The sequence below is a fragment of the Pseudophryne corroboree genome, chromosome 8 (genome assembly GCF_028390025.1).
Source record: "Pseudophryne corroboree isolate aPseCor3 chromosome 8, aPseCor3.hap2, whole genome shotgun sequence".
Taxonomy (NCBI): Eukaryota; Metazoa; Chordata; class Amphibia; order Anura; family Myobatrachidae; genus Pseudophryne; species Pseudophryne corroboree.
Window position 1 is genome coordinate 174,919,239 of NC_086451.1, and position 26,835 is coordinate 174,946,073.

The following is a 26,835-nucleotide window of genomic DNA, read 5'->3' on the forward strand; positions in this document are numbered from 1 at the left end:
TGTACATTCACAGAATTCATTTATGTGTCATATACACCTTATACACACAGTCTGAAGTTCATTTAATACAATGGGGGTAATTCCAAGTTGATCGCAGCAGGAAATTTTTTAGCAATTGGGCAAAGCCATGTGCACTGCAGGGGAGGCAGATATAACATGTGCAGAGAGAATTAGATTTGGGTGTGGTGTGTTCAATCTGCAATCTAATTTGCAGTGTAAAAATAAAGTAGCCAGTATTTACCCTGCACAGAAACAATATAACCCACCCAAATCTAACTCTCTCTGCATATGTTATATCTGCCACACCTGCAGTGCACATGGTTTTGCCCAATTGCTAACTTTCTTGCTGCTGCGATCAACTCAGAATTACCCCCAATATTTTTAATAACTTTGAGTATTAAACAAAGTTTGTATACACTGAGCCATCAAAAAACAAAGGTTTCACTATCTCAGTCTCACTCAAAAAAGTCCGTATTTCGGAATATTCCGTATTTCGGAATATTTGGATATGGGATACTCAACCTGTATTACTTTTTTCTGCTACTGGTTCTTTACCTATGCAAACAAGCATCTGACTTGCCTTTCCTATTGCTTTGTTACATTGCTCACCTGAAATAGTAATACTTAGATAGCTTTCCTCTTGCCATTATAATGCCCTTAATATTATAGTTAGCCTTTGTATTTTTGAGACGTGTATGATTTTGCATTTTTTGGCATTAAATGTTGCCATGTTCTTGACCATTCCTCTAGTCCAGGGGCGGAACTGCCAGAGACAACGGAGTCAGTTGCCGCCGGGCTCCAGCCCTAAAGGGGCTTCCTCCATTGCCCTCCGGCTGTTACGTGCCCTTCCTATTAAATAGACAAAGGCGCTACCAGCAGGGTCTCGCAGTTTGTACATTCCATGCCGTAACACCCTTCTTTCCACCTTTTTCAAGACCCAGCCCAGCAGCCTCGCCGCTGCCACCACCGCTAGCTGCAGCACTGCCAGCGGTGGGGTGCCCCTGCTTCTTCTCACACCACAGATAGCTGGGCAGCACTGCAACTGCCTGCCTGATTGCTCCGCCCCCTTCCGGCTCCCAAGCACCTCTGCTGCCCAGTGATCCAGGAGCCTGCTGCTAGGAAGAAGTGGCCGAGCTTCAGCAAGCGAGTCTGGACACTGGCGGAGGAAGCCATGATAACCAGATAATGGGGAGTGGAGAGCCAGTTCCAAGGTAATACTTTATACAGCTGTTTGAGATCCTGGTCGGTGGATATGGATTCCAAGAAAACCCTGGAGGTGCTTCCTTTCAAGGGAGACACTCTCTTTGGAGAAGACCTCAATAAGATTGTAGCTGATCTGGCTACTGCTAAAACAGCTTGCCTACCTAGTATGACTCCTACCACGCAGAAGGCTAAAAGTACTTTCCCTTGGCCCTTTCATCCTCAAGGTAAAGTGTACCCAAGGTCAGGCATACCCAAAGCAAGCTCATGCTTCCAGACCTGCCAAGCCCAGACTGAAGCAAGCCTGGGCTGCCCATCAGCCTGCTTCCAAAACGGACAAGCCTGCCGCATGACGGTGCAGGCCTCCCTCTGGGGGATCCCAGGGTGGGGGGCCCGACTTCTAGGTTTGGCATAATTCTAAGCTAGAGAATTCTGTTTGGAGCTCACCTTGTACTTTGTGAAGAAATAATCAGCATTGTGGCTGAGCAGATACATGTAGTGTGTGGCTGCAAACTGCATGGATCTGCTGCGTTGTAATGCTGATACTTTTTTTTTCAAAGTACCAATAGCTTCATATAATGTTCACAATTTTTATGCAGGATCAAATAGCTCAATAGGTAGGGTGTTTGATTAGAATTCAACAGGTTATAGGTTTGAATCCTGGGTATGGTAGTTTGAGATGTGTTATTTAATAAAGTATGTTGTTCTGACTGCCGGCATCCTATCACCTGGGATATCATACTAAATAAATGGAGTTGATCAATTTTTTTTATTTTTTTTTTAAACTAGGGACAATTTCCAGATACTTTTCTTTATAACTGAGATTGCCCCCTGGAACTTCACATCAGTTGACAACTATGCATGAGTGGGCAGTGCTTGCTCTGGATCTGCCCACCCATTTATGTGCCGTCATAAAAGAAAGCACAACTGACAGTTATCCTGGGCGTACACTACACAATTATCTGTCAGGCTATCTATCCAGTCTGGATGGATGGAATGAAAATCTGGTAATGTATCGGAGCAAATGTCAATTAACCATTTGCTCCCAAACACTAGAAAAGTGGTCAAAAATGGTCATTACACAAATTGGTTAAACCCAAAATTTAACCAATTTGTTTAGGGGACCATTTTTGTCCATTTTCTAGTGTTTGAGAGTAAATCGTTGATGGTCATTTGCTCACATAGATAACCGGATTTCTATTCCAACCAGCCAGTGTTGGAGATATGGTCTGCCAGATTACATAATGCATACCAGAGCCATAACTAGACTTTTTGGTGCCCTGTGACAGATAATTATATGCGCCCCCCCCTCCCCATTTTTGCAATATGGACAAAAGGCGCATGCCTTGTGGGGAAGGGACATAACAAGATTGGTCTCAGAGAAAGCACATGAGATATGAAGATATATCTAGTATACTTGACACTCAATGGTTTGTGGTATTGCCGGGGTGCCCTCCTTAAATGCATATACAGTCACACATGGCGTGTTTGTGCAAATGGCATATCAGCAGTCAGCACTAACTGGTGACATGCCATTTGTACAAGTAAGCCATGTGTGACTAATATATAAACATACTTTATTAAATAACACCTCAAACTATCATACCCAGGATTCAAACCTATAACCTGTTGAATTCTAATCAAATACCCTACCCATTGAGCTACTTGATCCTGCATCTATTCTAACCTCCAAAAACAGATTCAGTTGCATTTTCCAGCGTGTTTTGTTTGCGCCTTTGCAAATGTCTTACATCGACAAACTTATTTAGTACTATTTTGCAAATAGGGTTACATTGTCGCAACATTGTGTTCCCTAATTGCTTGATTTTTTTAAATGCAACAATTGATAAAGACACCTGATAATTGCTCTGTGGAGTCTTATTTTGTGTCTACTTCTTATCTACATTTAATTCCCTACCTCTAATCAATGCATTTTTAAATGCTGGGGGCTGCCAGGACGTGAGGCCTACCTAGACTTTAGATCTGAATTTGAATGTACTTGTGAACTAACTTAATTTCCTACTTCTAAATTCATTCCTAAATTCACTACTTACATTAATCCTGTAGTTGGGCATTTTGAGCCTTCAATTGTGGGCATTGTTTTGTGTCCAGACCAGCAGCTGGTGGTGTGCATTTGCTGGAAAGGCATCGAAGACCTCCGATATGCTGCATCTCCTGATGTGTGTCTCCCTCAAGTGGCTGTCAGCAAATGCATGCTAGACACCCCATTCCAAGCTGATTGTGACATCACGGAACATGCATCATAGAACAGGCATGCTAGAACATGGGTCTTCAACCTGCGACCCTCCAGCTGCTGTGGAACTACACATCCCAGCATGCCCTGCCTCAGTTTTAGCATACCTTAATAGCAAAACTGTGGCAGGGCATGCTGGGATGTGTAGTTTCACAGCAGCTGGAGGGCCACAGGATGAAGACCCATGTGCTAGAGCCAAGCCGCAGGTACATTGAATGCTAGCAAGCTGAATGTTTAAATCCTTTTTGTTCCGCAGCATTCCAATGCGGAAGATTCCATGGAACCAGAGATTATTCCATTGAGAAGGACATGCTGCCTGGATGACTGCACTGTGCAAATTAAGTCACGGAGCCAGTTGGCTTGTGGGTGGCTCTGGTGACTGGGTGGTTGGGTGGGCGGTGTGTCGGAGGTGGAGCACATGCAAATGAATGTGTATTATCCATCTAGTGAGAGTGAAAACTCATGCAGGAGTGTGCCTGCTTGTCAGTGGGTTATGCACCTTGCCAGACGTCAAATCTACATGGAGCAGCTGTAGGGGACAAGAGCAGGTTTGCAAAATATAGATAGAAGAGCATATATGCTGGCACATTCTCCATGATTGTGTCAGCTTATGTTTTAGTGCACTGCACTTTCCTCCACTAAGTTTTAGCTATTTTGGTTAAACGCAAGTGTAGTTGCTTCTCGCCCTTTTGGCTGTGATCTTGTATCGTGGTTGAAGAGTCTGCTGGAGGGATTGTTTTCTTCATTGGCGAGAGACTGAAGATATTCCAGGATGGAAGGCTTGGGAACACTATCCGTTTTTAAGTTGTGGAAGAGTTGAAAGACCGGATTGAATTACATTCTATAGTAAAGGATATCTTTGTATTTATTAATCCTCCCTTTATATGTGTCTGTCTTTCAATAAAGCTTCGGGCTTGTGATTCCCTCACCCTCTTACACTCCACACCCATAGCCTTATTAACTGTTGTATTATTGTATTGTTTAAATGTATAGTGCAGTTCATGATTTATAGTGTAGGCTGGCCTGTGCTGTAGTTCTTGAACTGTACTATACCGACAGCATTTGTATTGTGTTTTGGCTGTGCTGCAACACGGTACTTATGTGTGTAATGTTTATGTATGTTTTTTTGCTTCTTTATGTCAATAAAGACTGCTTTTTCAATCCAATATCTGAAAACAATCAATGTTTATCTTTGATGGCAATAGAAGTGGTATGATATTTGCTGCTTTTGAAAGGCAATATCTGATATGTCCCCTATCTGGGAACCATATATTCAATGGCTTTTCAGAAAAGGGAGATGGGAGAAGAGCTTTCAGTACTTGTAGGACCGATGCTCATTTCCTATTCTAGCCTCCAAAAACAGATTCAGTTGCATTTTCCAGCGTGTTTTGGATGCGCCTTTGCAAATGTCTTACATCGACAAACTTATTTAGTACTATTTTGCAAATAGGGTTACATTGTTGCAACATTGTGTTCCCTAATTGCTTGATTTTTTAAATGCAACAATTGATAAAGACACCTGATAACTGCTCTGTGGAGTCTTATTTTGTGTCTACTTCTTATCTACATTTAATTCTCTACCTCTAATCAAGGCATTTTTAAATGCTGGGGGCTGCCAGGACGTGAGGCCTACCTAGACTTTAGATCTGAATTTGAATGTACTTGTGAACTAACTTAATTTCCTACTTCTAAATTCATTCCTAAATTCACTACTTACATGAATCCTGTAGTTGGGCATTTTGGGACTTCGATTGTGGGCATTGTTTTGTGTCCAGACCAGCAGCAGGTGGTGTGCATTTGCTGGAAAGGCATCGAAGACCTCCGATATGCTGCATCTCCTGATGTGTGTCTCCCTCAAGTGTCTGTCAGCAAATGCCTGCTAGACACCCCATTCCAAGCTGATTGTGACATCACGGTACATGCATCATAGAACAGGCATGCTAGAACATGGGTCTTCAACCTGCGACCCTCCAGCTGCTGTGGAACTACACATCCCAGCATGCCCTGCCTCAGTTTTAGCATACCTTAATAGCAAAACTGTGGCAGGGCATGCTGGGATGTGTAGTTTCACAGCAGCTGGAGGGCCACAGGATGAAGACCCATGTGCTAGAGCCAAGCCGCAGGTACATTGAATGCTAGCAAGCTGAATATTTAAATCCTTTTTGTTCCGCAGCATTCCAATGTGGAAGATTCCATGGAACCAGAGATCCTTCCATTGAGAAGGACATGCTGCCTGGATGACTACACTGTGCAAATTAAATCACGGAGCCAGTTGGTTTGTGGGTGGCTCTGGTGACTGGGTGGTTGGGTGGGTGGTGTGTCGGAGGTGGAGCACATGCAAATGAATGTGTATCATCCAGCTAGTGAGAGAGAAAACTCATGCAGGAGTGTGCCTGCCTGTCAGTGGGTTATGCACCTTGCCAGACGTCAAATCTACATAGAGCAGCTGGAGGGGACAAGAGCAGGTTTGCAAAATATAGATAGAAGAGCATATATGCTGGCACATTCTCCATGATTGTGTCAGCTTATGTTTTGGTGCACTGCACTTTCCTCCAATAAGTTTTAGCCATTTTTGTTAAGCTCAAGTGTAGTTGCTTCTCGGCCTTTTGGCTGTGATCTTGTATCGTGGTTGAAGGGTCTGCTGGAGGGAGGGATTGTTTTCTTCATTGGCGAAAGACCAAAGATATTCCAGGATGGAAGGCTTGGGAACACTATCCGTTTTTCAGTTGTGGAAGAGCACAGAGGTCGGATTGGACTACATTCTATAGTAAAGGATACCTTTCTATTTATTGCCCCTCCCCTTATATGTGTCTGTGTTACAATAAAGCTTCGGTCTTGTGATTCCCTCACCCTCTTACACTCCACACACATAGCCTTATTAACTGTTGTATTATTGTATAGTTTAAATGTATAGTGCAGTTCATGATTTATAGTGTAGGCTGGCCTGTGCTGTAGTTCTTGAACTGTACTATACCGACAGCATTTGTATTGTGTTTTGGCTGTGCTGCAACACAGTACTTATGTGTGTAATGTTTATGTATGTTTTTTTGCTTCTTTATGTCAATAAAGACTGCTTTTTCAATCCAATATCTGAAAACAATCAATGTTTATCTTTGATGGCAATAGAAGTGGTATGATATTTGCTGCTTTTGAAAGGCAATATCTGATATGTCCCCTATCTGGGAACCATATATTAAATGGCTTTTCAGAAAAGGAAGATGGTAGAAGAGCTTTCAGTACTTGTTGGACCGATGCACATTTCCTATTCTAGCCTCCAAAAACAGATTCAGTTGCATTTTCCAGTGTGTTTTAAATGCGCCTTTGCAAATGTCTTACATCGACAAACTTATTTAGTACTATTTTGCAAATAGGGTTACATTGTTGCAACATTGTGTTCCCTAATTGCTTGATTTTTTAAATGCAACAATTGATAAAGACACCTGATAACTGCTCTGTGGAGTCTTATTTTGTGTCTACTTTTTATCTACATTTAATTCTCTACCTCTAATCAAGGCATTTTTAAGTGCTGGGGGCTGCCAGGACGTGAGGCCTACCTAGACTTTAGATCTGAATTTGAATGTACTTGTGAACTAACTTAATTTCCTACTTCTAAATTCATTCCTAAATTCACTACTTACATGAATCCTGTAGTTGGGCATTTTGGGACTTCGATTGTGGGCATTGTTTTGTGTCCAGACCAGCAGCAGGTGGTGTGCATTTGCTGGAAAGGCATCGAAGACCTCCGATATGCTGCATCTCCCTCAAGTGGCTGTCGGCAAATGCCTGCTAGACACCCCATTTCAAGCTGATTGTGACATCACGGTACATGCATCATAGAACAGGCATGCTAGAACATGGGTCTTCAACCTGCGACCCTTCAGCTGCTGTGGAACTACACATCCCAGCATGCCCTGCCTCAGTTTTAGCATACCTTAATAGCAAAACTGTGGCAGGGCATGCTGGGATGTGTAGTTTCACAGCAGCTGGAGGGCCACAGGATGAAGACCCATGTGCTAAAGCCAAGCCGCAGGTACATTGAATGCTAGCAAGCTGAATATTTAAATCCTTTTTATTCCGCAGCATTCCAATGTGGAAGATTCCATGGAACCAGAGATCCTTCCATTGAGAAGGACATGCTGCCTGGATGACTACACTGTGCAAATTAAATCACGGAGCCAGTTGGCTTGTGGGTGGCTCTGGTCACTGGGTGGTTGGGTGGGTGGTGTGTCGGAGGTGGAGCACATGCAAATGATTGTGTATCATCCAGCTAGTGAGAGAGAAAACTCATGCAGGAGTGTGCCTGCTTGTCAGTGGGTTATGCACCTTTCCAGACGTCAAATCTACATGGAGCAGCTGGAGAGGACAAGAGCAGGTTTGCAAAATATAGACAGAAGAGCTCTCCAGCCTAGTTTGCTGTCTGTTTCCACTTCTCTTTTCTTGAGCCGCTCCCTTCTATGCACTAGCGCACTATCCTGACTTATCCCATCTGCTTACTTTGTGCCTTCCAACGCACAATGCGAACTACAGGTAGTGCTGCAGGGCCCACACCCTTTTACTTGCCATACAGAGCAGCTCTGGAGCTGTTACAGTGCCCAGCTTCTGCAAGAAATCAGCTTGAATGCTTCAGGGGCTGGGGCATAGCCAACATGAGCCCCACACCGAAGGAGGGTGGAGGTGTTTAATGCGAACTAGGGGTCATCCAAGCACCGCAAAAGGCCGCCATGCCCTGCACGCCCCTTTTCTCTTTTCATATGCAGACGAGGGTTGAAGCCAACTTTGACCCACTGCTTGGATGACATCACCATATGCAAATCCATCTGCTGCAGGCCTTCCCCCAGGAATGCTTGCACTAGTTGTTGCATTTGGTTTGTTGTTTGGGGGTGCTTCAGTATTAGGCAGCCTTCTGCCCTCCCATGTTCATCTGAAAATATGTGTTCTCCCTGCAGTTGTTGTCCCCAGATGAGAGTTCCCTTGTGCTGCCTCAGTTGAATCTTCTTTACTTGACAGAGATGTGCCTGAGCAGCGGCCCTCCCCAGCCCTATCCTAAATCATACTTATTTTGCATAGGAGATACCATGGTCATGAAGATTGTTCTCCCAGGGTGAGGTTCATTCATTGCATTCTGGGTATGCTGACCCCTGTGATTTCCCCAAATGTGGGAAACTTGACTGCATTATTTGTGGTAGTGGGGGACTGTGTTTGTGCTTTCCTCTGGTCAGCTCTGGTAAAAGTCAGATTTCTATGTCTCAGATCTTCCTCTAGCCTTGTTCTTCTTTCGAGAGTTCCCTTGTGCTGCCTCAGTTGGATCTCCTTTACTTGACAGGGGGGTGCCCAAGCAGCGACCCTCCCCAGCTCTAGCCCAACTCCTACTTACCTGCCAGGTGAGATACTATGATCATGAAGGTGCTTCTCCCAGGGCAAGGCTCACCCATTGCACTCTGGGTGTGCTGCCCCTGTGATTTCCCCAAATGTGGGAAACTTGACTGCATAATTTGTGTTTCCACTGGTCGGCTTTCATATAATTCAGATCTCTTTGTCTCAGGTCTTTCTCCAGCCTAGTTTGCAGTCTGTTTCCACTTCTTTTTTTTTAAGCCCCTCCCTTCTATACCCTTGTGCACTATCCTGACTTCTCCTCCTGTCTGCTTACTTTGTGCCTTCCAATGCACAATGCAAACTACAGGTAGTGCTGCAGGGCCCACAAACTTTTACTTGCATTACAGAGCAGCTCTGGAGCTGTTACAGTGCCAAGCTGCTGCAAGAAATCAGCTTGAATGCTTCAGGGGCTGGGGCATTGCCAACATGAGCCCCACACCGAAGGAGGGTGGGGGTGTTTAATGCGAACTAAGGGTCATCCAAGCGCCGCAAAAGGCCGCCATTCCCTGCATACCCCTTTTCTCTTTTCATATGCAGATGAGGGTTCCAGCCAACTTTGGCCCACTGCTTGGATGACATCACTGTATGCAAATCCGTCTTCTGCAGACCTTCCCCCAGGAATGCTTGTACTAGTTGTTGCATTTGGTTTGTTGTTTGGGGGTGCTTCAGTATTAGGCAGCCTTCTGCCCTCCCATGTTCATCTGAAAATATGTGTTCTCCCTGCAGTTGTTGTCCCCAGATGAGAGTTCCCTTGTGCTGCCTCAGTTGAATCTCCCTTACTTGACAGAGATGTGCCTGAGCAGCGGCCCTCCCCAGCCCTATCCCAAATCATACTTATTTTGCATAGGAGATATCATGGTAATGAAGACTGTTATCCCAGGGTGAGGTTCATTCATTGCATTCTGGGTATGCTGACCCCTGTGATTTCCCCAAATGTGGGAAACTCGACTTCATTATTTGTGGTAGTGGGGGACTGTGTTTGTGCTTTCCTCTGGTCAGCTCTGGTAAAAGTCAGATTTATTTGTCTCAGATCTTCCTCTAGCCTTGTTCTTCTTTCGAGAGTTCCCTTGTGCTGACTCAGTTGGATCTCCTTCACTTGACAGAGAAGTGCCCGAGCAGCGACCCTACCCAGCTCTAGCCCAACTCCTACTTACCTGCCAGGTGTGAGATACTATGATCATGAAGGTGCTTCTCCCAGGGCAAGGCTCACCCATTGCACTCTGGGTGTGCTGCTCTTGCGATTTCCCCAAATGTGGGAAACTTGACTGCATAATTTGTGTTTCCCCTGGTCGGCTCTCGTATAATTCAGATCTCTTTGTCTCAGGTCTCTCTCCAGCCTAGTTTGCTGTCTGTTTCCACTTCTCTTTTCTTGAGCCGCTCCCTTCTATGCCCTTGCGCACTATTATGACCTCTCCTGTCTGCTTACTTTGTGCCTTCCAACGTCAATGCAAACTACAGGTAGTGCTGCAGGGCCCACACCCTTTTACATGCTTTACAGAGCAGCTCTGGAGCTGTTACAGTGCCCAGCTGCTGCAAGAAATCAGCTTGAATGCTTCAGGGGCTGGGGCATAGCCAACATGAGCCCCACACCGAAGGAGGGTGGAGGTGTTTAATGTGAATTAGGGGTCATCCAAGCGCCGCAAAAGGCCGCCATGCCCTGCACATCCCTTTTTTCTTTTCATATGCAGACGAGGGTTGAAGCCAACTTTGACCCACTGCTTGGATGACATCACCATATGCAAATCCATCTGCTGCAGGCCTTCCCCCAGGAATGCTTGCACTAGTTGTTGCATTTGGTTTGTTGTTTGGGGGTGCTTCAGTATTAGGCAGCCTTCTGCCCTCCCATGTTCATCTGAAAATATGTGTTCTCCCTGCAGTTGTTGTCCCCAGATGAGAGTTCCCTTGTGCTGCCTCAGTTGAATCTCCTTTACTTGACAGAGATGTGCCTGAGCAGCGGCCCTCCCCAGCTCTATCCCAAATCATACTTATTTTGCATAGGAGATACCATGGTCATGAAGATTGTTCTCCCAGGTTGAGGTTCATTCATTGCATTCTGGGTATGCTGACCCCTGTGATTTCCCCAAATGTGGGAAACTTGGCTGCATTATTTGTGGTAGTGGGGGACTGTGTTTGTGCTTTCCTCTGGTCAGCTCTGGTAAAAGTCAGATTTCTTTGTCTCAGATCTTCCTCTAGCCTTGTTCTTCTTTCGAGAGTTCCCTTGTGCTGCCTCAGTTGGATCTCCTTCACTTGACAGGGGGGTGCCCGAGCTGCGACCCTCCCCAGCTCTAGCCCAACTCCTACTTACCTGCCAGGTGAGATACTATGATCATGTAGGTGCTTCTCCCAGGGCAAGGCTCACCCATTGCACTCTGGGTGTGCTGCCCCTGTGATTTCCCCAAATGTGGGAAACTTGACTGCATAATTTGTGTTTCCCCTGGTCGGCTCTCGTATAATTCAGATCTCTTTGTCTCAGGTCTCTCTCCAGCCTAGTTTGCTGTCTGTTTCCACTTCTCTTTTCTTGAGCCGCTCCCTTCTATGCCCTTGCGCACTATTCTGACCTCTCCTGTCTGCTTACTTTGTGCCTTCCAACGCACAATGCAAACTACAGGTAGTGCTGCAGGGCCCACACCCTTTTACATGCTTTACAGAGCAGCTCTGGAGCTGTTACAGTGCCCAGCTGCTGCAAGAAATCAGCTTGAATGCTTCAGGGGCTGGGGCATAGCCAACATGAGCCCCACACCGAAGTAGGGTGGAGGTGTTTAATGCGAACTAGGGGTCATCCAAGCGCCGCAAAAGGCCGCCATGCCCTGCACGCCCCTTTTCTCTTTTCATATGCAGACGAGGGTTGAAGCCAACTTTGACCCACTGCTTGGATGACATCACCATATGCAAATCCATCTGCTGCAGGCCTTCCCCCAGGAATGCTTGTACTAGTTGTTGCATTTGGTTTGTTGTTTGGGGGTGCTTCAGTATTAGGCAGCCTTCTGCCCTCCCATGTTCATCTGAAAATATGTGTTCTCCCTGCAGTTGTTGTCCCCAGATGAGAGTTCCCTTGTGCTGCCTCAGTTGAATCTCCCTTACTTGACAGAGATGTGCCTGAGCAGCGGCCCTCCCCAGCCCTATCCCAAATCATACTTATTTTGCATAGGAGATATCATGGTAATGAAGACTGTTATCCCAGGGTGAGGTTCATTCATTGCATTCTGGGTATGCTGACCCCTGTGATTTCCCCAAATGTGGGAAACTCGACTTCATTATTTGTGGTAGTGGGGGACTGTGTTTGTGCTTTCCTCTGGTCAGCTCTGGTAAAAGTCAGATTTATTTGTCTCAGATCTTCCTCTAGCCTTGTTCTTCTTTCGAGAGTTCCTTTGTGCTGACTCAGTTGGATCTCCTTCACTTGACAGAGAAGTGCCCGAGCAGCGACCCTACCCAGCTCTAGCCCAACTCCTACTTACCTGCCAGGTGAGATACTATGATCATGAAGGTGCTTCTCCCAGGGCAAGGCTCACCCATTGCACTCTGGGTGTGCTGCTCTTGCGATTTCCCCAAATGTGGGAAACTTGACTGCATAATTTGTGTTTCCCCTGGTCGGCTCTCGTATAATTCAGATCTCTTTGTCTCAGGTCTCTCTCCAGCCTAGTTTGCTGTCTGTTTCCACTTCTCTTTTCTTGAGCCGCTCCCTTCTATGCCCTTGCGCACTATTATGACCTCTACTGTCTGCTTACTTTGTGCCTTCCAACGTCAATGCAAACTACAGGTAGTGCTGCAGGGCCCACACCCTTTTACATGCTTTACAGAGCAGCTCTGGAGCTGTTACAGTGCCCAGCTGCTGCAAGAAATCAGCTTGAATGCTTCAGGGGCTGGGGCATAGCCAACATGAGCCCCACACCGAAGGAGGGTGGAGGTGTTTAATGTGAATTAGGGGTCATCCAAGCGCCGCAAAAGGCCGCCATGCCCTGCACATCCCTTTTTTCTTTTCATATGCAGACGAGGGTTGAAGCCAACTTTGACCCACTGCTTGGATGACATCACCATATGCAAATCCATCTGCTGCAGGCCTTCCCCCAGGAATGCTTGCACTAGTTGTTGCATTTGGTTTGTTGTTTGGGGGTGCTTCAGTATTAGGCAGCCTTCTGCCCTCCCATGTTCATCTGAAAATATGTGTTCTCCCTGCAGTTGTTGTCCCCAGATGAGAGTTCCCTTGTGCTGCCTCAGTTGAATCTCCTTTACTTGACAGAGATGTGCCTGAGCAGCGGCCCTCCCCAGCTCTATCCCAAATCATACTTATTTTGCATAGGAGATACCATGGTCATGAAGATTGTTCTCCCAGGTTGAGGTTCATTCATTGCATTCTGGGTATGCTGACCCCTGTGATTTCCCCAAATGTGGGAAACTTGGCTGCATTATTTGTGGTAGTGGGGGACTGTGTTTGTGCTTTCCTCTGGTCAGCTCTGGTAAAAGTCAGATTTCTTTGTCTCAGATCTTCCTCTAGCCTTGTTCTTCTTTCGAGAGTTCCCTTGTGCTGCCTCAGTTGGATCTCCTTCACTTGACAGGGGGGTGCCCGAGCTGCGACCCTCCCCAGCTCTAGCCCAACTCCTACTTACCTGCCAGGTGAGATACTATGATCATGTAGGTGCTTCTCCCAGGGCAAGGCTCACCCATTGCACTCTGGGTGTGCTGCCCCTGTGATTTCCCCAAATGTGGGAAACTTGACTGCATAATTTGTGTTTCCCCTGGTCGGCTCTCGTATAATTCAGATCTCTTTGTCTCAGGTCTCTCTCCAGCCTAGTTTGCTGTCTGTTTCCACTTCTCTTTTCTTGAGCCGCTCCCTTCTATGCCCTTGCGCACTATTCTGACCTCTCCTGTCTGCTTACTTTGTGCCTTCCAACGCACAATGCAAACTACAGGTAGTGCTGCAGAGCCCACACCCTTTTACATGCTTTACAGAGCAGCTCTGGAGCTGTTACAGTGCCCAGCTGCTGCAAGAAATCAGCTTGAATGCTTCAGGGGCTGGGGCATAGCCAACATGAGCCCCACACCGAAGTAGGGTGGAGGTGTTTAATGCGAACTAGGGGTCATCCAAGCGCCGCAAAAGGCCGCCATGCCCTGCACGCCCCTTTTCTCTTTTCATATGCAGACGAGGGTTGAAGCCAACTTTGACCCACTGCTTGGATGACATCACCATATGCAAATCCATCTGCTGCAGGCCTTCCCCCAGGAATGCTTGTACTAGTTGTTGCATTTGGTTTGTTGTTTGGGGGTGCTTCAGTATTAGGCAGCCTTCTGCCCTCCCATGTTCATCTGAAAATATGTGTTCTCCCTGCAGTTGTTGTCCCCAGATGAGAGTTCCCTTGTGCTGCCTCAGTTGAATCTCCTTTACTTGACAGAGATGTGCCTGAGCAGCGGCCCTCCCCAGCTCTATCCCAAATCATACTTATTTTGCATAGGAGATACCATGGTCATGAAGATTGTTCTCCCAGGTTGAGGTTCATTCATTGCATTCTGGGTATGCTGACCCCTGTGATTTCCCCAAATGTGGGAAACTTGGCTGCATTATTTGTGGTAGTGGGGGACTGTGTTTGTGCTTTCCTCTGGTCAGCTCTGGTAAAAGTCAGATTTCTTTGTCTCAGATCTTCCTCTAGCCTTGTTCTTCTTTCGAGAGTTCCCTTGTGCTGCCTCAGTTGGATCTCCTTCACTTGACAGGGGGGTGCCCGAGCTGCGACCCTCCCCAGCTCTAGCCCAACTCCTACTTACCTGCCAGGTGAGATACTATGATCATGTAGGTGCTTCTCCCAGGGCAAGGCTCACCCATTGCACTCTGGGTGTGCTGCCCCTGTGATTTCCCCAAATGTGGGAAACTTGACTGCATAATTTGTGTTTCCCCTGGTCGGCTCTCGTATAATTCAGATCTCTTTGTCTCAGGTCTCTCTCCAGCCTAGTTTTCTGTCTGTTTCCACTTCTCTTTTCTTGAGCCGCTCCCTTCTATGCCCTTGCGCACTATTCTGACCTCTCCTGTCTGCTTACTTTGTGCCTTCCAACGCACAATGCAAACTACAGGTAGTGCTGCAGGGCCCACACCCTTTTACATGCTTTACAGAGCAGCTCTGGAGCTGTTACAGTGCCCAGCTGCTGCAAGAAATCAGCTTGAATGCTTCAGGGGCTGGGGCATAGCCAACATGAGCCCCACACCGAAGGAGGGTGAAGATGTTTAATGCGAATTAGGGGTCATCCAAGCGCCGCAAAAGCCGCCATTCCCTGCACATCCCTTTTTTCTTTTCATATGCAGACGAGGGTTGAAGCCAACTTTGACCAACTGCTTGGATGACATCACCATATGCAAATCCATCTGCTGCAGGCCTTCCCCAGGAATGCTTGCACTAGTTGTTGCATTTGGTTTGTTGTTTGGGGGTGCTTCAGTATTAGGCAGCCTTCTGCCCTCCCATGTTCATCTGAAAATATGTGTTCTCCCTGCAGTTGTTGTCCCAAGATGAGAGTTCCCTTGTGCTGCCTCAGTTGAATCGCCTTTACTTGACAGAGATGTGCCTGAGCAGCGGCCCTCCCCAGCCCTATCCCAAATCATACTTATTTTGCATAGGAGATACCATGGTCATGACGATTGTTCTCCCAGGGTGAGGTTCATTCATTGCATTCTGGGTATGCTGACCCTTGTGATTTCCCCAAATGTTGGAAACTCGACTGCATTATTTGTGGTAGTGGGGGACTGTGTTTGTGCTTTCCTCTGGTCAGCTCTGGTAAAAGTCAGATTTCTTTGTCTCAGATCTTCCTCTAGCCTTGTTCTTCTTTCGAGAGTTCCCTTGTGCTGCCTCAGTTGGATCTCCTTCACTTGACAGGGGGGTGCCCGAGCAGCGACCCTCCCCAGCTCTAGCCCAACTCCTACTTACCTGCCAGGTGAGATACTATGATCATGTAGGTGCTTCTCCCAGGGCAAGGCTCACCCATCGCACTCTGGGTGTGCTGCCCCTGTGATTTCCCCAAATGTGGGAAACTTGACTGCATAATTTGTGTTTCCCCTGGTCGGCTCTCGTATAATTCAGATGTATTTGTCTCAGGTCTCTCTCCAGCCTAGTTTGCTGTCTGTTTCCACTTTTCTTTTCTTGAGCCGCTCCCTTCTATGCCCTTGCGCACTATCCTGACTTCTCCCGTCTGCTTACTTTGTGCCTTCCAACGCTAGAGATGAGCGCCGGAAATTTTTCGGGTTTTGTGTTTTGGTTTTGGGTTCGGTTCCGCGGCCGTGTTTTGGGTTCGACCGCGTTTTGGCAAAACCTCACCGAATTTTTTTTGTCGGATTCGGGTGTGTTTTGGATTCGGGTGTTTTTTTCAAAAAACCCTAAAAAACAGCTTAAATCATAGAATTTGGGGGTCATTTTGATCCCAAAGTATTATTAACCTCAAAAACCATAATACTCATTTTCAGTCTATTCTGAATACCTCACACCTCACAATATTATTTTTAGTCCTAAAATTTGCACCGAGGTCGCTGTGTGAGTAAGATAAGCGACCCTAGTGGCCGACACAAACACCGGGCCCATCTAGGAGTGGCACTGCAGTGTCACGCAGGATGGCCCTTCCAAAAAACCCTCCCCAAACAGCACATGATGCAAAGAAAAATAAAAGAAAAAAGAGGTGCAAGATGGAATTGTCCTTGGGCCCTCCCACCCACCCTTATGTTGTATAAACAGGACATGCACACTTTAACCAACCCATCATTTCAGTGACAGGGTCTGCCACACGACTGTGACTGATATGACGGGTTGGTTTGGACCCCCCCCCAAAAAGAAGCAATTAATCTCTCCTTGCACAAACTGGCTCTACAGAGGCAAGATGTCCACCTCATCATCATCCTCCGATATATCACCGTGTACATCCCCCTCCTCACAGATTATCAATTCGTCCCCACTGGAATCCACCATCTCAGCTCCCTGTGTACTTTGTGGAGGCAATTGCTGCTGGTCAATGTCTCCGCGGAGGAATTGATTATAATTCATTTTAATGAACATCATCTTCTCCACATTTTCTGGATGTAACCTCGTACGCCGATTGCTGACAAGGTGAGCGGCGGCACTAAACACTCTTTCGGAGTACACACTTGTGGAAGGGCAACTTAGGTAGAATAAAGCCAGTTTGTGCAAGGGCCTCCAAATTGCCTCTTTTTCCTGCCAGTATAAGTACGGACTGTGTGACGTGCCTACTTGGATGCGGTCACTCATATAATCCTCCACCATTCTTTCAATGTTGAGAGAATCATATGCAGTGACAGTAGACGACATGTCCGTAATCGTTGTCAGGTCCTTCAGTCCGGACCAGATGTCAGCATCAGCAGTCGCTCCAGACTGCCCTGCATCACCGCCAGCGGGTGGGCTCGGAATTCTGAGCCTTTTCCTCGCACCCCCAGTTGCGGGAGAATGTGAAGGAGGAGATGTTGACAGGTCGCGTTCCGCTTGACTTGACAATTTTCTCACCAGCAGGTCTTTCAACCCCAGCAGACTTGTGTCTGCCGGAAAGAGAGATCCAAGGTAGGCTTTAAATCTAGGATCGAGCACGGTGGCCAAAATGTAGTGCTCTGATTTCAACAGATTGACCACCCGTGAATCCTTGTTAAGCGAATTAAGGGCTTCATCCACAAGTCCCACATGCCTAGCGGAATCGCTCCGTGTTAGCTCCTCCTTCAATGTCTCCAGCTTCTTCTGCAAAAGCCTGATGAGGGGAATGACCTGACTCAGGCTGGCAGTGTCTGAACTGACTTCACGTGTGGCAAGTTCAAAGGGCATCAGAACCTTGCACAACGTTGAAATCATTCTCCACTGCGCTTGAGACAGGTGCATTCCACCTCCTATATCGTGCTCAATTGTATAGGCTTGAATGGCCTTTTGCTGCTCCTCCAACCTCTGAAGCATATAGAGGGTTGAATTCCACCTCGTTACCACTTCTTGCTTCAGATGATGGCAGGGCAGGTTCAGTAGTTTTTGGTGGTGCTCCAGTCTTCTGTACGTGGTGCCTGTACGCCGAAAGTGTCCCGCAATTCTTCTGGCCACCGACAGCATCTCTTGCACGCCCCTGTCGTTTTTTAAAAAATTCTGCACCACCAAATTCAAGGTATGTGTAAAACATGGGACGTGCTGGAATTTGCCCATATTTAATGCACACACAATATTGCTGGCGTTGTCCGATGCCACAAATCCACAGGAGAGTCCAATTGGGGTAAGCCATTCCGCGATGATCTTCCTCAGTTGCCGTAAGAGGTTTTCAGCTGTGTGCGTATTCTGGAAAGCGGTGATACAAAGCGTAGCCTGCCTAGGAAAGAGTTGGCGTTTGCGAGATGCTGCTACTGGTGCCGCCGCTGCTGTTCTTGCGGCGGGAGTCCATACATCTACCCAGTGGGCTGTCACAGTCATATAGTCCTGACCCTGCCCTGCTCCACTTGTCCACATGTCCGTGGTTAAGTGGACATTGGGTACAACTGCATTTTTTAGGACACTGGTGAGTCTTTTTCTGACGTCCGTGTACATTCTCGGTATCGCCTGCCTAGAGAAGTGGAACCTAGATGGTATTTGGTAACGGGGGCACACTGCCTCAATAAATTGTCTAGTTCCCTGTGAACTAACGGCGGATACTGGACGCACGTCTAACACCAACATAGTTGTCAAGGCCTCAGTTATCCGCTTTGCAGCAGGATGACTGCTGTGATATTTCATCTTCCTCGCAAAGGACTGTTGAACAGTCAATTGCTTACTGGAAGTAGTACAAGTGGGCTTACGACTTCCCCTCTGGGATGACCATCGACTCCCAGCAGCAACAACAGCAGCGCCAGCAGCAGTAGGCGTTACACGCAAGGATGCATCGGAGGAATCCCAGGCAGGAGAGGACTCGTCAGAATTGCCAGTGACATGGCCTGCAGGACTATTGGCATTCCTGGGGAAGGAGGAAATTGACACTGAGGGAGTTGGTGGGGTGGTTTGCGTGAGCTTGGTTACAAGAGGAAGGGATTTACTGGTCAGTGGACTGCTTCCGCTGTCGCCCCAAAGTTTTTGAACTTGTCACTGACTTATTATGAATGCGCTGCAGGTGACGTATAAGGGAGGATGTTCCGAGGTGGTTAACGTCCTTACCCCTACTTATTACAGCTTGACAAAGGCAACACACGGCTTGACACCTGTTGTCCGCATTTCTGTTGAAATACTTCCACACCGAAGAGCTGATTTTTTTGGTATTTTCACCAGGCATGTCAGTGGCCATATTCCTCCCACGGACAACAGGTGTCTCCCCTGGTGCCTGACTTAAACAAACCACCTCACCATCAGAATCCTCCTGGTCAATTTCCTCCCCAGCGCCAGCAACACCCATATCCTCCTCATCCTGGTGTACTTCAACACTGACATCTTCAATCTGACTATTAGGAACTGGACTGCGGGTGCTCCTTCCAGCACTTGCAGGGGGCGTGCAAATGGTGGAAGGCGCATGCTCTTCACGTCCAGTGTTGGGAAGGTCAGGCATCGCAACCGACACAATTGGACTCTCCTTGTGGATTTGGGATTTCGAAGAACGCACAGTTCTTTGCGGTGCTTTTGCCAGCTTGAGTCTTATCAGTTTTCTAGCGAGAGGCTGAGTGCTTCCATCCTCATGTGAAGCTGAACCACTAGCCATGAACATAGGCCAGGGCCTCAGCCGTTCCTTGCCACTCCGTGTGGTAAATGGCATATTGGCAAGTTTACGCTTCTCCTCCGACAATTTTATTTTAGGTTTTGGAGTCCTTTTTTTACTGATATTTGGTGTTTTGGATTTGACATGCTCTGTACTATGACATTGGGCATTGGCCTTGGCAGACGACGTTGCTGGCATTTCATCGTCTCGGCCATGACTAGTGGCAGCAGCTTCAGCACGAGGTGGAAGTGGATCTTGATCTTTCCCTAATTTTGGAACCTCAACATTTTTGTTCTCCATATTTTAATAGGCACAACTAAAAGGCACCTCAGGTAAACAATGGAGATGGATGGATACTAGTATACAATTATGGATGGACTGCCGAGTGCCGACACAGAGGTAGCTACAGCCGTGGACTACCGTACTGTGTCTGCTGCTAATATAGACTGGTTGATAATGAGATGTAGTATGTATAAAGAAGAAAGAAAAAAAAAACCACGGGTAGGTGGTATACAATTATGGACGGACTGCCGAGTGCCGACACAGAGGTAGCTACAGCCGTGGACTACCGTACTGTACTGTGTCTGCTGCTAATATAGACTGGATGATAATGAGATGTAGTATGTATAAAGAAGAAAGAAAAAAAAACCAAGGGTAGGTGGTATACAATTATGGACGGACTGCCGAGTGCCGACACAGAGGTAGCTACAGCCGTGGACTACCGTACTGTACTGTGTCTGCTGCTAATATAGACTGGATGATAATGAGATGTAGTATGTATAAAGAAGAAAGAAAAAAAAAACCACGGGTAGGTGGTATACAATTATGGACGGACTGCCGAGTGCCGACACAGAGGTAGCTACAGCCGTGGACTACCGTACTGTACTGTGTCTGCTGCTAATATAGACTGGATGATAATGAGATGTAGTATGTATAAAGAAGAAAGAAAAAAAAACCACGGGTAGGTGGTATACAATTATGGACGGACTGCCGAGTGCCGACACAGAGGTAGCTACAGCCGTGGACTACCGTACTGTACTGTGTCTGCTGCTAATATAGACTGGATGATAATGAGATGTAGTATGTATAAAGAAGAAAGAAAAAAAAACCACGGGTAGGTGGTATACAATTATGGATGGACTGCCGAGTGCCGACACAGAGGTAGCTACAGCCGTGGACTACCGTACTGTGTCTGCTGCTAATATAGACTGGTTGATAATGAGATGTAGTATGTATAAAGAAGAAAGAAAAAAAAAACCACGGGTAGGTGGTATACAATTATGGACGGACTGCCGAGTGCCGACACAGAGGTAGCTACAGCCGTGGACTACCGTACTGTACTGTGTCTGCTGCTAATATAGACTGGATGATAATGAGATGTAGTATGTATAAAGAAGAAAGAAAAAAAAACCACGGGTAGGTGGTATACAATTATGGATGGACTGCCGAGTGCCGACACAGAGGTAGCTACAGCCGTGGACTACCGTACTGTGTCTGCTGCTAATATAGACTGGTTGATAATGAGATGTAGTATGTATAAAGAAGAAAGAAAAAAAAAACCACGGGTAGGTGGTATACAATTATGGACGGACTGCCGAGTGCCGACACAGAGGTAGCTACAGCCGTGGACTACCGTACTGTACTGTGTCTGCTGCTAATATAGACTGGATGATAATGAGATGTAGTATGTATAAAGAAGAAAGAAAAAAAAAACCACGGGTAGGTGGTATACAATTATGGATGGACTGCCGAGTGCCGACACAGAGGTAGCTACAGCCGTGAACTACCGTACTGTGTCTGCTGCGACTGGATGATAAATAATGATATAAAAAATATATATATATATCACTACTGCAGCCGGACAGGTATATATTATATAATGACGGACCTGCTGGACACTGTCTGTCAGCAGAATGAGTTTTTTATTTTATAGAATAAAAAAACACCACACAAGTCACACGACGTGTGTTTAACTTTTACAGGCAGACATTCACAATACAATATAGTATACTATATACTGGTGGTCAGGTCACTGGTCAGTCACACTGGCAGTGGCACTCCTGCAGAAAAAAAGTGTGCACTGTTTAATTTTAATATGTACTCCTGGCTCCTGCTATAACCTAACTGCTCCCCAGTCTCCCCCACAATTAAGCTGTGTGAGCACAGTCAGATATTATACATAGATGATGCAGCAGCACACTGGGCTGAGCACAGATATGGTATGTGACTGAGTCACTGTGTATCGTTTTTTCAGGCAGAGAACGGATTATATTAAATAATATAAAACTGCACTGGTGGTCACTGGTCAGTCACTAGTATAACTAACTAATACTATCAGCAAAATTCTGCACTCTCTGTCTGAGTACTCCTCCTAAGCTCCAGTAAATGAAGTGTCACTGTCTCACTCTGTCACTAGTATAACTAACTAATACTATCAGCAAAATTCTGCACTCTCTGTCTGAGTACTCCTCCTAAGCTCCAGTAAATGAAGTGTCACTGTCTCACTCTCACTCTCCTATCTATTTCTTCTCTAAACGGAGAGGACGCCAGCCACGTCCTCTCACTATCAATCTCAATGCACGTGTAAAATGGCGGCGACGCGCGGCTCCTTATATAGAATCCGAGTCTCGCGATAGAATCCGAGCCTCGCGAGAATCCGACAGTGTCATGATGACGTTCGGGCGCGCTCGGGTTAACCGAGCAAGGCGGGAAGATCCGAGTCGCTCGGATCCGTGTAAAAAAAGCTGAAGTTCGGGCGGGTTCGGATTCCGAGGAACCGAACCCGCTCATCTCTATCCAACGCACAATGCGAACTACAGGTAGTGCTGCAGGGCCCACACCCTTTTACTTGCCTTACAGAGCAGCTCTGGAGCTGTTACAGTGCCCAGCTGCTGCAAGAAATCAGCTTGAATGCTTCAGAGGCTGGGGCATAGCCAACATGAGCCCCACACCGAAGGAGGGTGGAGGTGTTTAATGCGAACTAGGGGTCATCCAAGCGCCGCAAAAGGCCGCCATGCCCTGCACGCCCCTCTTCTCTATTCATATGCAGATGAGTGTTGAAGCCAACTTTGACCCACTGCTTGGATGACATCACCATATGCAAATCCATCTGCTGCAGGCCTTCCCCCAGGAATGCTTGCACTAGTTGTTGCATTTGGTTTGTTGTTTGGGGGTGCTTCAGTATTAGGCAGCCTTCTGCCCTCCCATGTTCATCTGAAAATATGTGTTCTCCCTGCAGTTGTTGTCCCCAGATGAGAGTTCCCTTGTGCTGCCTCAGTTGAATCTCCTTTACTTGACAGAGATGTGCCTGAGCAGCGGCCCTCCCCAGCTCTATCCCAAATCATACTTATTTTGCATAGGAGATACCATGGTCATGAAGATTGTTTTCCCAGGGTGAGGTTCATTCATTGCATTCTGGGTATGCTGACCCCTGTGATTTCCCCAAATGTGGGAAACTGGACTGCATTATTTGTGGTAGTGAGAGACTGTGTTTGTGCTTTCCTCTGGTCAGCTCTGGTAAAAGTCAGATTTCTTTGTCTCAGATCTTCCTCTAGCCTTGTTCTTCTTTCGAGAGTTCCCTTGTGCTGCCTCAGTTGGATCTCCTTCACTTAACAGGGGGGTGCCCGAGCAGCGACCCTCCCCAGCTCTAGCCCAGCTCCTACTTACCTGCCAGGTGAGATACTATGATCATGAAGGTGCTTCTCCCAGGGCAAGGCTCACCCATTGCACTCTGGGTGTGCTACTCCTGCGGTTTCCCCAAATGTTGGACACTTGACTGCATAATTTGTGTTTCACCTGGTCGGCTCTCGTATAATTCAGATCTCTTTGTCTCAGGTCTCTCTCCAGCCTAATTTGCAGTCTGTTTCCACTTCTCTTTTCTTGAGCCGCTCCCTTCTATGCCCTTGCGCACTATCCTGACTTCTCCCGTCTGCTTACTTTGTGCCTTCCAACGCACAATGCAAACTACAGGTAGTGCTGCAGGGCCCACACCCTTTTACTTGCCTTACAGAGCAGCTCTGGAGCTGTTACAGTGCCCAGCTGCTGCAAGAAATCAGCTTGAATGCTTCAGGGGCTGGGGCATAGCCATCATGAGCCCCACACCGAAGGAGGGTGGAGGTGTTTAATGCGAACTAAGGGTCATCCAAGCACCGCAAAAGGCCGCCATGCCCTGCATGCCAATTTTATCTTTTCATATGCAGACGAGGGTTGAAGCCAACTTTGACCCACTGCTTGGATGACATCACCATATGCAAATCCATCTGCTGCAGGCCTTCCCCCAGGAATGCTTGCACTAGTTGTTGCATTTGGTTTGTTGTTTGGGGGTGCTTCAGTATTAGGCAGCCTTCTGCCCTCCCATGTTCATCTGAAAATATGTGTACCTCCTGCAGTTGTTGTCCCCAGATGAGAGTTCCCTTGTGCTGCCTCAGTTGAATCTCCTTTACTTGACAGAGATGTGCCTGAGCAGCGGCCCTCTCCAGCCCTATCCCAAATCATACTTATTTTGCATAGGAGATACCATGGTCATGAAGATTGTTCTCCCAGGGTGAGGTTCATTCATTGCATTCTGGGTATGCTGACCCCTGTTATTTCCCCAAATGTGGTAAACTTGACAGCATTATTTGTGGTAGTGGGGGACTGTGTTTGTGCTTTCCTCTGGTCAGCTCTGGTAAAAGTCAGATTTCTTTGTCTCAGATCTTCCTCTAGCCTTGTTCTTCTTTCGAGAGTTCCCTTGTGCTGCCTCAGTTGGATCTCCTTCACTTGACAGGGGGGTGCCCGAGCAGCGACCCTCCCCAGCTCTAGCCCAACTCCTACTTACCTGCCATTTGAGATACTATGATCATGAAGGTGCTTCTCCCAGGGCAAGGCTCACCAATTGCACTCTGGGTGTGCTGCTTCTGCGATATCCCCAAATGTGGGAAACTTGACTGCATAATTTGTGTTTCCCCTGGTCGGCTCTCGTATAATTCAGATCTCTTTGTCTCATGTCTCTCTCCAGCCTAGTTTGCTGTCTGTTTACACTTCTCTTTTCTTGAGCCACTACCTTCTATGCCCTTGCGCACTATCTTGACTTCTCCCGTCTGCTTACTTTGTGCCTTCCAACGCACAATGCGAACTACAGGTAGTGCTGAAGGGCCCACACCCTTTTAGTTGCCTTACAGAGCAGCTCTGGAGCTATTACAGTGCCCAGCTGCTGCAAGTAATCAGCTTGAATGCTTCAGGGGCTGGGGCATAGCCAACATGAGCCCCACACCGAAGTAGGGTGGAGGTGTTTAATGCGAACTAGGGGTCATCCAAGCGCCGCAAAAGGCCGCCATGCCCTGCACGCCCCTTTTCTCTCTTCATATGCAGACGAGGGTTGAAGCCAACTTTGACCCACTGCTTGGATGACATCACCATATGCAAATCCATCTGCTGCAGGCCTTCCCCCAGGAATGCTTGTACTAGTTGTTGCATTTGGTTTGTTGTTTGGGGGTGCTTCAGTATTAGGCAGCCTTCTGCCCTCCCATGTTCATCTGAAAATATGTGTTCTCCCTGCAGTTGTTGTCCCCAGATGAGAGTTCCCTTGTGCTGCCTCAGTTGAATCTCCTTTACTTGACAAGGGAGGCATTTTGGATTTTTTCTTTGGGTACCCTTACACCTGATGGTCTGAATGAGAGCATCGAACTGAACAACATTGGCAGTCTCTGAAGATTTTATCTATTGATTTACCTAATATATTATTTATTGAATATCCATTTATTGTATGTTTAATAAATAAACAAAATTATTAGAAGTAGCTATTTTGGAAACAGCTTTCCTCTTAGGATGAAACTGTATAATCCTGTTGTGTGTGTTCCTTTAAAGTTCTTTAGTAAAATCCACTAGTAATGATGAACATCAGATTTCTTCCTCCATCCTCTTTTTACACTTTCTCTTGGTTCTATATATATATATATATATTTTTTCTATTTTTTTTCCCTCCTTCTCCCAAAAGGCCCCCCTCCCCCCCCCCTCCCTGTTTTAAATTTTAAAATCTTTAAATATTTAAATCTTCGAATCCTTAAATTGTCTGTTTAATATTTATTTTTTCTTCATTTCTTTTTGTTGTTTAAACAGCAATGTAATTATTCCAGGGGTTAAAATAATGAAATATAGAAATAATATTAACAAAAATTAAAGGTAAAAATGAATTGATAGAATGATCCCATTAAAAGTAAATAAATAATATGGATGTTAAGCTGAGCGGGTTGGATTCGAATTTGGGACTAGCTGCATAGAGTGCATTTGATGTTTCCCCTGCGCCACAAGAACTGCTTTAGTAGTGGCATGGATTTATGTTACCCTAAAAGGTTTTATATAAGTAAATGGGGATCCTTAGTGCTGAGTCTCTGAATTATGTATATGTGATTATAGATATGAGGTATTGATTGAAAGATTATAGGTTAATCTGTATATAGATTATATATTTTCTGTTATTTTTTAAACCACCTTGTTGCTTATTTTATTATTATTTTTAATCACCATGTTGCTTATTTTTATATTATGAAATGCCTTTATATGTGCAATTGCAATTAGAAAGTTGTTCCATATGTGGGTCATTACATGTATGCATCCAATTAGTACATGTATGTATCCAATCAACTAATTAGTAATGCTATTGGTCCGGTGCATTTTAAAAAGAGCCTGCTAGGCTGCTGATGTATCCTCTGACGAAACCGCTCTTGGATAACAGCGGAGAAAGTGATTACCGGACACTCTGATTGCTGAGATATAAGCCCGTTCATGAACGAGCTACATCACGGCGGACGTCTGATGTAAAGACAGCGGTGAAGGGGAAAAAGCAATTTGAGACCGAGCAAAAGGAGGTCTCTACCCCACGGCAGGGAGAAATATCCCGACCGCGAGTGCCAATAAGATCCAGCCACGGTTAACGGGGGTCGTAGCATACCGCTGTGTTTCACCAACCATCACAGCGCTCTCCCCCTGTTTTCTTTCATTACTCACGTGAGTTACATATGAACTTTAACTGCAGTAAATAAGAGGCGTTGGTTACAACTGTTGCTGTTCATCCACAAGAAGGAATTTAATGTATCAATTACAATTGGAAAGTAACGATTAAATTACAACAGCTGTATCCAGGAGGATTTTTTGGACACTTTAATAAACATTCCGTTGTCATCAAGGGCAATATGAAATAGATCCTGATTACATTTAGATATGGATAGTGGTGCCTATATATGTTGACTCCATTGTATTTTATTGAATGTGGGTTTCTTCTGTCTATATATATTTTTTAAAAATAAAGAGCTTGTATATTTTATTTTTTGCGCTCCCTTGATAACAAGTGTGATTATCTTTAAAATTTGGTT

At 46.2% G+C, this 26,835-nt stretch overlaps 18 non-coding genes across 18 annotated transcripts; all 18 read left to right on the forward strand.

The window, feature by feature from the left end:
- Window positions 1-8,504: 8,504 nt before the first annotated feature.
- LOC134950554 (U1 spliceosomal RNA) lies at window positions 8,505-8,668 on the forward strand. Its single transcript, XR_010183454.1, has one exon. It is a non-coding gene; the product is annotated as a U1 spliceosomal RNA (small nuclear RNA).
- A 152-nt stretch (window positions 8,669-8,820) lies between these two features.
- Window positions 8,821-8,983, forward strand: LOC134952236 (U1 spliceosomal RNA). The gene has a single exon (XR_010184804.1). It is a non-coding gene; the product is annotated as a U1 spliceosomal RNA (small nuclear RNA).
- Window positions 8,984-9,657: 674 nt separating this feature from the next.
- On the forward strand, window positions 9,658-9,821 carry LOC134951891 (U1 spliceosomal RNA). Its single transcript, XR_010184546.1, has one exon. It is a non-coding gene; the product is annotated as a U1 spliceosomal RNA (small nuclear RNA).
- Window positions 9,822-9,973: 152 nt separating this feature from the next.
- LOC134952846 (U1 spliceosomal RNA) lies at window positions 9,974-10,138 on the forward strand. The gene has a single exon (XR_010185234.1). It is a non-coding gene; the product is annotated as a U1 spliceosomal RNA (small nuclear RNA).
- A 670-nt stretch (window positions 10,139-10,808) lies between these two features.
- On the forward strand, window positions 10,809-10,972 carry LOC134951433 (U1 spliceosomal RNA). Its single transcript, XR_010184175.1, has one exon. It is a non-coding gene; the product is annotated as a U1 spliceosomal RNA (small nuclear RNA).
- Window positions 10,973-11,124: 152 nt separating this feature from the next.
- On the forward strand, window positions 11,125-11,287 carry LOC134952551 (U1 spliceosomal RNA). Its single transcript, XR_010185050.1, has one exon. It is a non-coding gene; the product is annotated as a U1 spliceosomal RNA (small nuclear RNA).
- Window positions 11,288-11,958: 671 nt separating this feature from the next.
- LOC134951892 (U1 spliceosomal RNA) lies at window positions 11,959-12,122 on the forward strand. Its single transcript, XR_010184547.1, has one exon. It is a non-coding gene; the product is annotated as a U1 spliceosomal RNA (small nuclear RNA).
- A 152-nt stretch (window positions 12,123-12,274) lies between these two features.
- LOC134952297 (U1 spliceosomal RNA) lies at window positions 12,275-12,437 on the forward strand. Its single transcript, XR_010184853.1, has one exon. It is a non-coding gene; the product is annotated as a U1 spliceosomal RNA (small nuclear RNA).
- A 670-nt stretch (window positions 12,438-13,107) lies between these two features.
- On the forward strand, window positions 13,108-13,271 carry LOC134951434 (U1 spliceosomal RNA). Its single transcript, XR_010184176.1, has one exon. It is a non-coding gene; the product is annotated as a U1 spliceosomal RNA (small nuclear RNA).
- A 152-nt stretch (window positions 13,272-13,423) lies between these two features.
- LOC134952552 (U1 spliceosomal RNA) lies at window positions 13,424-13,586 on the forward strand. Its single transcript, XR_010185051.1, has one exon. It is a non-coding gene; the product is annotated as a U1 spliceosomal RNA (small nuclear RNA).
- A 671-nt stretch (window positions 13,587-14,257) lies between these two features.
- LOC134951437 (U1 spliceosomal RNA) lies at window positions 14,258-14,421 on the forward strand. The gene has a single exon (XR_010184177.1). It is a non-coding gene; the product is annotated as a U1 spliceosomal RNA (small nuclear RNA).
- Window positions 14,422-14,573: 152 nt separating this feature from the next.
- Window positions 14,574-14,736, forward strand: LOC134952553 (U1 spliceosomal RNA). Its single transcript, XR_010185052.1, has one exon. It is a non-coding gene; the product is annotated as a U1 spliceosomal RNA (small nuclear RNA).
- A 669-nt stretch (window positions 14,737-15,405) lies between these two features.
- Window positions 15,406-15,569, forward strand: LOC134951547 (U1 spliceosomal RNA). The gene has a single exon (XR_010184267.1). It is a non-coding gene; the product is annotated as a U1 spliceosomal RNA (small nuclear RNA).
- Window positions 15,570-15,721: 152 nt separating this feature from the next.
- Window positions 15,722-15,884, forward strand: LOC134952837 (U1 spliceosomal RNA). Its single transcript, XR_010185228.1, has one exon. It is a non-coding gene; the product is annotated as a U1 spliceosomal RNA (small nuclear RNA).
- A 6,944-nt stretch (window positions 15,885-22,828) lies between these two features.
- On the forward strand, window positions 22,829-22,992 carry LOC134951789 (U1 spliceosomal RNA). The gene has a single exon (XR_010184464.1). It is a non-coding gene; the product is annotated as a U1 spliceosomal RNA (small nuclear RNA).
- A 152-nt stretch (window positions 22,993-23,144) lies between these two features.
- On the forward strand, window positions 23,145-23,307 carry LOC134953045 (U1 spliceosomal RNA). Its single transcript, XR_010185388.1, has one exon. It is a non-coding gene; the product is annotated as a U1 spliceosomal RNA (small nuclear RNA).
- Window positions 23,308-23,978: 671 nt separating this feature from the next.
- Window positions 23,979-24,142, forward strand: LOC134951295 (U1 spliceosomal RNA). The gene has a single exon (XR_010184062.1). It is a non-coding gene; the product is annotated as a U1 spliceosomal RNA (small nuclear RNA).
- Window positions 24,143-24,294: 152 nt separating this feature from the next.
- LOC134953637 (U1 spliceosomal RNA) lies at window positions 24,295-24,457 on the forward strand. Its single transcript, XR_010185691.1, has one exon. It is a non-coding gene; the product is annotated as a U1 spliceosomal RNA (small nuclear RNA).
- The last annotated feature ends 2,378 nt before the right edge of the window (window positions 24,458-26,835 follow it).